The sequence below is a fragment of the Dendrobates tinctorius genome, unplaced genomic scaffold (assembly GCF_039654945.1).
Source record: "Dendrobates tinctorius isolate UK_male_01 unplaced genomic scaffold, ASM3965494v1 ptg000139l, whole genome shotgun sequence".
Classification (NCBI taxonomy): Eukaryota; Metazoa; Chordata; class Amphibia; order Anura; family Dendrobatidae; genus Dendrobates; species Dendrobates tinctorius.
In genome coordinates this window covers 5,683,524-5,690,750 of record NW_027361807.1, presented here as the reverse complement: position 1 = coordinate 5,690,750, position 7,227 = coordinate 5,683,524, and the positions used below count along the sequence as shown (strand labels likewise).

Sequence of the window (7,227 nt, the reverse complement as noted above, 5' to 3'; positions counted from 1 at the left end):
CACCCCCAGACTATTACAATTAAAACATTTTCTTATTCCTAGACCAATGCCTTTACAGCAATGCCAAATTCTAGATTAAGCCCTGCCACACCCAATCCCATGACCACTGGCTCATGCACTAATTACTTTGGCAGAAAACAAACATGAGAACACAAAGTGCAAAACAGGTCTCATAAAACATCACATTTTATTTCAATATTCTTAAAAAATGAAATATATACAATCAGACATAAGTAAGATGCAAACAGAGTATTCCTAAAAAGGTTGATGCCAGTACATACGTACAAAAAAAAATTAAAGACAGAAATATATATATGACAATGTATGAACAGCTGGGCCTAAAAATAAGAGCCTCTGAAAATATACCCCTAGTCAAGGACAATTGCTATGACTATTGCTAAATCCATTTCAGCCAAGAAAAAAGACCAAGTAAAGTACGCTACTTAGATCAGGCTGGTATGTAGATATGTAGGGGTAAAGTACATATGTGCTGACGAAGCCTTGGGTGAAACATGCGTTGGGGCTGGTGGGCCAGCACATATGTACTTTACCCCTACATATCTACATACCAGCTTGATGTAAGTACTTTACTTGATCTTTTTTCTTGGCTGAAATGGATTTAGCAATAGTCATAGCAATTGTCCTTGACTAGGGGTATATTTTTAGGGGCTCTTATTTTTTGGCCCAGATATTCATATATTGTCATATATATATCTTTCTTTAAAAAAAAATTTTTGTACGTATGTACTGGCATCACCCTTTTTAGGTATACTCTGTTTGCATCTTACTTATGCCTGATTATATATATTTCATTGTTTAAGAATATTGAAATAAAAAGTGATGTTTTATGAGACCTGCTTTGCACTCTGTGTTCTCATGTTGGTTTTCTGATTTACCTTAGAGTGTTTGTCTGTCTATAAGTTACTAGTTGCTCGTTTTTTTGTTGGTATTCAATTACTTTGGCAATAGAACCTGAAAAGTCATACCTCAAGAGAACCAATAATAATAAAGTAACTTGGCACTCAACTGAATGATCCTTTATAAATGAAGTTTTTATTTGTGTGCAGTCCTACAAAAGACGTTTCGGCCTACATTGGCCTTCGTCAGTCTGCCATAACAGATATGAAACAAAAGCATAAAGTCATAACAGGTCCTCATGACAAACACAAAATAACAAGCATATATCAATCAGTCAATATCTGTCATTAATATAAATCTCCACATAGTATAGACAATTTCATAAAGATTATGTTATAAAACCAGAATAACCGTGCGTCAGAAGAACAAAGTGGAGGAGAGAACAGGTGAAATAATCAGTGGAAAAAAAGGGGGACATACCCGACTGCTATCACGAAGGAATGAACCAGCGTATGTCCACGAGTAAAGTATTTTTAGTGAATATCTATGACAAGGTAGGTGGAGTAATATCAGAATATTGTCTCATATAATAGTGATATTTTTATCAGGAAAAGTAGTCCCATGATTATACCTGCTTCAAAATATGGTGCAGGTGTATGGTGAGCTTCCAGCTATCCTTTCAGGTTGCTGTGCTGCAGTAGAACAAGGAGCATGAAATAATGAATAGTGAGGCATAAAGAATGAAAAAAATGAAAAAAATCAGTAGATAGTATATATATACCTGGTAAATCAATTGGAAACAATATGTTCCATAGGGCAAAAAAGGGGGGTTTTCACTGAATTGTTGAAGCAGTTTGCCTGAAAAAGTTATTTTTTTTTTTAAAAAAGGAAAACTGACCGCTGTGAGCAGGGCATATATAGTATATTATATAGAAATATATACCTGTGGGAGATGACTGTATTGAGACCGGTAGCCAAAGGCCCATATGGGGCTATAAATGAAGAGAAAAGACTCATAAGTCATGAAGTGGTGATGGCGATGCCTGGTAACAAGTGCAGGCTGGAGTAAGAACGCTTACCATGTATAAGCAGGTGGCAGGTGTGCAGGGCTGAATGCGGTATCCGCCACCGTTTGGTAGCCCTGTGTGCTATCATTAGCTGGTCTAAATAGCCTGGAGGTTGGACTAAGCCCGCGCCAACCGGAAATAGTAAACCGGAAGTGTCCGGTCAGCGGTGTCCATCAAATTGCACTCTGTCCTATACTACAGAGGCCAATGGGAGCTGCCCTGCTCCACTGAAATGCTTGGATGTGAATCACATGTGTGGATGGGAGGAGCGAATGGGTTATGTGACAGAGCTGGCTGTTAACTATTAAATACACAGGGGAAGAATGTAACGTTACAGGGAAAAGGGAGCGATAAGCATGTAGCGCTCTTGTGCTATAATATATGCTCACACCAGACAAATTTGTATGCTCCAAAATGAGTCCTATTGATACTACCCATAGGTTTCACTGTATCTGTTATGTACATACTACAAGAAAAATCTTTTTTTTTTTTAAATGTTCATATTATTTTTTCATTTTTTATTTACTGATTTACCAGGACATATAGGGATATTGTGAAAAAAGGACTTACAGATAGTGGAGTGAAAATAAATAAATGATATCTCAGAAGGCAATATGATATAGATATCTCTCAAACAATAACACAGTTGAGTGTATAAGTGAGATAAAAAATGCCGATACCAATATTAATTTTTGCAGGCGGGTGAGGACAGTGATACAGTGAGGTCCAGACGGACGTGACACGTGAAGATGGCCAATATGAAATCAGTAGAGTCGACTCTAAATTGAAGAGAAAAACAGCATTAATATTCAAATTTAAAATATCTGCCATATAATGACAGGAAACACAGTGTTCCTATATCTTGATATACTCCAACTCATGGCCCACTAATAAAAGGAAAGTGGAATAGTGTTACAAGGCAACATAATTAACATTATATGGTGGTGTTACATAATAGACAATAGATCATTATCCCTGTTTAGTCCCTTGGGGGTCAATGTTTGAGGCTCATGAATCCAGTAGGATTCCCTTTGTTTCAATATTCTGATCCGGTCACCCCCACGTCTAGGGTTTGGGACATGTTCGATGACCTGGAATTTCAATTGTGCAACACTATGTCCTTTGGTGTGGAAATGGTGGGGCAGAGTGAGAAGCAAGTTCTTACATTTGATAGTAGATTTGTGCTTACTAATCCTGTCTCTTATGGCCCGAGTTGTCTCGCCTATGTCGAGGAGCCCACAAGGGCATTTAATGAGATAGACTACAAAATTAGTGTCACAGGTGGAAAAATCTTTGATGGGATATTTCTTGCCTGAGTGTGGATGCAAGATTGCGTCTCCTTTTTGTACGTTGTTGCATTCATGACAATGTAAACAAGGGTACGTGCCAGTGCAGGGATTTTGTATAAATGTCTGTGTAGATACTCTTTGTCTGGGGCCAATGTCAGCCCTAATAAGCGAGTCAGGTATGTTATTGGGTCTCTTGTATCATGGAAGAAAGAGGTTATGAAATTCTGGAACATCAGGGTGAGCAGTAGATAAGAGGTTCCAATGCTTCCTTATGGTTTTGTGTAGAATGTTGACATATGGGTGGTAGGTGTGTACAAACGGTAACCATGAAGTTATTTCTGTACGAGTAGTCATGTTTGAGTCTAAAGCTTTTGTTAAGACATTTTGAGGATAGCCACGCTCCGTAAACCTAGAATTCATTTGTTGTAAATGCGTTTCGCGTTTCTCAGGATCCGAAACTATCCTCTGCACTCTCTTAAACTGAGATTTGGGAATTGCCTTTTTCACTGCGGGAGGATGTAAACTAGAATAATGAAGGAGGCTATTCCTATCCGTTGGTTTTGTGTAGAGCTCAGAGCTCAAATTGCCCTGATCATCTTTTATAATCATGGTGTCCAAGAAGCTGACCTGTGACTCACTACTAGTAATGATAAGAGAGGCCTGTCCAGACGGTGTTCAGACTATTAAAGAATGTCTCTAAGGATTCAAAAGAACCCGTCCAGATGCAAAACACGTCATCTATGTAACATTTCCATACGGAGCAATGGGTTTGGAAAAGAATATTGGTATATACAACTTCCTCCTCAAATATGGCCATGTAGCTGTTGGTGTACGGAGGTGCCATGTTCGATCCCATGGCGGTACCCCAGGTTTGAAGGAAAAAATTCTCCTCAAACATGAAATAATTACGTATCAGAACTATCCTGAGGAGATGCAAAGTTAAATCGATTATGTCTTTGTGTACGTTGGCCCGTGTGAGTAAACTGTAAACACAGTGCATGCCCTTGTCATGCGGAATGGAAGTGTATAAGTCCTTGACATCAAAGGAGACCAGTATAGCTCCAGTTGGTATGGGGCCCAATTCATTAATTTTTTTAAGAAAATCACCCGTATCTAGAAGGAAGGAAGATGGATCCTTAATTAGGGGGTAAGTACTTTCTCAATAAAAACAGGGGAGACAGGACAGAATCAGTGGATGTCACTATTGGGCGTCCAGGGGGTTATCCAGACTCTTGTGAACCTTTGGTAGGATATAGAATACAGGGGTTATAGGATGTGAATTTGTAAGGAATTCGACCGTTTTTGTGTCGATAACTTTACGATAGCAAAATTCAGTTAGAACCTCCCTAATTACATCCTTTGTGTCCTGTAGGGGATCCTTCTCTAGTTTTGTGTAAATTGTGGGGTCATTAAGTTGGCGGTAAACTTCCCTCATATAGTCCGATCTATTCATAACCACAATAGCCCCTCTCTTATCTGCTGGTTTGATCATTATATTACTATCAGATTGCAGGCTGTGTAGGGCCTGAAAATCAGTGGAGTCTAGATTAGGAGGATGATGGAGTCTATTGCTGGTAATGTCCTGCCTTAATTTATTAAAGGACTTATTGACAAACTCGATAAAAGTCTCTAAGGCATGTGACCCATGTGGGGGGATATATGAACTTTTTGATCATAAACCTAAACTGGCAGCAGATATAACACATTGGTCTATATGAGATGGTAAAGGCGGAGGTCTTAGTGAGTCACTCTTAGAGAAATGTACTTTTAAACTGAGTGAGCGATAGAATCTTTGTAGCTCCATATTCAACTTGAAAGTATCAAGTTTGTATGATGGACAGAATGATAGACCCTTCTGCAATAAAGAATGTTCGGCTATACTTAGAACTCTGGTAGAGATGTTTATCACCAGCGGGTTCGTACCTGTGATCGGGTTATTCTGCTGGAGTCGGGATCTCTTCTTTCCTCTGCCCCTGCGGATCCTCTTCCACGTGGTCTTCTTCGTCGCTGTCCTAAAAAACGACTTTGGTTGTTGGGATATTCCAGTTGTTCAATCTCTGAGGCGGACAATGATTGATCAGTTGAAGACCTAAATGTAAACCTGTTACGAAAGGGACAAGGATTAGAACTGAATTGCCACCGATATACCCGGCCTTGTTCGTAATCGTCCGTATCACACTGGAATTTAACCCTCTTTCTGCTCTCTGTATCTCTCCTATGTTGATCAGTCACTGTTTTTATACAGGTTTTTAGTTCAGAAAGCTCTTCGACAGTACCTATAGTGTTCAATTGGGACTCGATATTGTTAATGGACTCCTTGGATATTGTTATAGCCCGTTGTAAATGTTCAATAGTCAAAGTCATTAGATCAAATGAGCACTTGTTAAGTATATATTCAAATTTTTAACAAAATTCTGTATATTCCTGAAACAAGGTTGGACGTAAGGGGACTCTCAAGCCCCTGGGGATCCTCTGTACACGTAGATATTCACTCAAAGTGGCACAATGTAAATCATGATCGATCTGGCGGCGTAGTTCACGTTCAAGATCTCTCCCGCTGGTCTCCTTCGGTGGTAGTTTGAGGAAATCGCTGGGGAGATTTAACTTGGCCAAAAGGTTAGACGTTTCATCATTGTTGTATGAGAATGTATTGGAGGACATTACGTACAGTGTGCTCACGAAAAGGAATAAGCTGTGTCAAGTATAGTGTGGCACTACCACAAGGTGCTCAAGTAGGTTACCCAGACCCAAGCAAATAATAAAGTAACTTGGCACTCAACTAAATGATCCTTTATAATTAAAGTTTTTATTTGTATGCAGTCCTACAAAAGACGTTTCGGCCTACATTGGCCTTCGTCAGTCTGCCATAACAGATATGAAACAAAAGCATAAAGTCATAACAGGTCCTCATGACAAATACAAAACACAAAATAACAAGCATATATCAATCAGTCAATATCTGTCATTAATATAAATCTCCACATAGTATAGACAATTTCATAAAGACTATGTTATAAAACCAGAATAACTGTGTGTCAGAAGAACAAAGTGGAGGAGAGAACGATTGAAATAATCAGTGGAAAAAAAGGGGGACATACCCGACTGCTATCACTGTGGAATGAACCAACGTATGTCCACGAGTAAAGTATTTTTAGTGAATATCTATAACAAGGTAGGTGGAGTAATATCAGAATATTGTGTCATATAATAGTGATATTTTTATCAGGAAAAGTAGACCCATGATTATACCTGCTTCAAAATATGGTGCAGGTGTATGGTGAGCTTCCAGCTATCCTTTCAGGTTGCTGTGCTGCAGTAGAACAAGGAGCATGAAATAATGAATAGTGAGGCATAAAGAATGAAAAAAATGAAAAAAATCAGTAGATAGTATATATATACCTGGTAAATCAATTGGAAACAATATGTTCCATAGGGCAAAAAAGGGGGGTTTTCACTGAATTGTTGAAGCAGTTTGCCTGAAAAAGTTATGTTTTTTTAAAAAAAAGGAAAACAACTGACAGCTGTCAACTTGACTCAAGAGAACCAATGACTTCTGAAACACAAGGTTCATTTTAATATTTCCAGCAAACTGCTAACTTACTATACCAATTTTTAAAATTAAGGAAATTCAACTGTTACACAAATCGAAAAGGAGTTCATCCATGATCTACTTAATGGATTCATGCACTGTACAGTTTAACTGGTGCCATTAAAAGATGCCATTTCCGTACAGGGTCAGTAGATTAATGGTACACTAGGCTTCACAGGAAGATGCTAAAATGGAATGTAATCACACATGGCAAGAAATGGAACTGCTCATTCAATTTTCACGGGCAGGCAATTTTTGACAGAGATTTTTGTTTTTGGCAAACACATAATAACACACTCACAAAGCTAAATAAATTGATGCTACTACATAAATGGAAGCATTGGGTTAGTACACTTTACTTCAAGATGCATTTGACAACTGAAAATTAGAGATACAACCCATCAACTATGCGCAAGACATATTA

At 38.5% G+C, this 7,227-nt stretch overlaps 1 long non-coding RNA gene across 6 annotated transcripts in view; it reads right to left on the bottom strand.

The window, feature by feature from the left end:
- Positions 1 to 1,034: 1,034 nt before the first annotated feature.
- Positions 1,035 to 7,227, bottom strand: part of LOC141048968 (uncharacterized) — a 33,168-nt gene continuing 26,975 nt past the window's right edge. For 2 of the 6 annotated variants that reach the window (XR_012220218.1, XR_012220220.1), the window contains 2 exons: positions 5,138 to 5,315; positions 1,035 to 2,704 (listed from right to left, as the gene is read on the bottom strand). This is a non-coding gene — a long non-coding RNA (uncharacterized lncRNA). Of the gene's footprint in view, positions 2,705 to 5,137; positions 5,316 to 6,312; positions 6,377 to 6,463; positions 6,691 to 7,227 lie in introns of all 6 variants that reach the window. The other 4 variants (XR_012220217.1, XR_012220215.1, XR_012220219.1 and 1 more) reach the window with 4 other exon arrangements.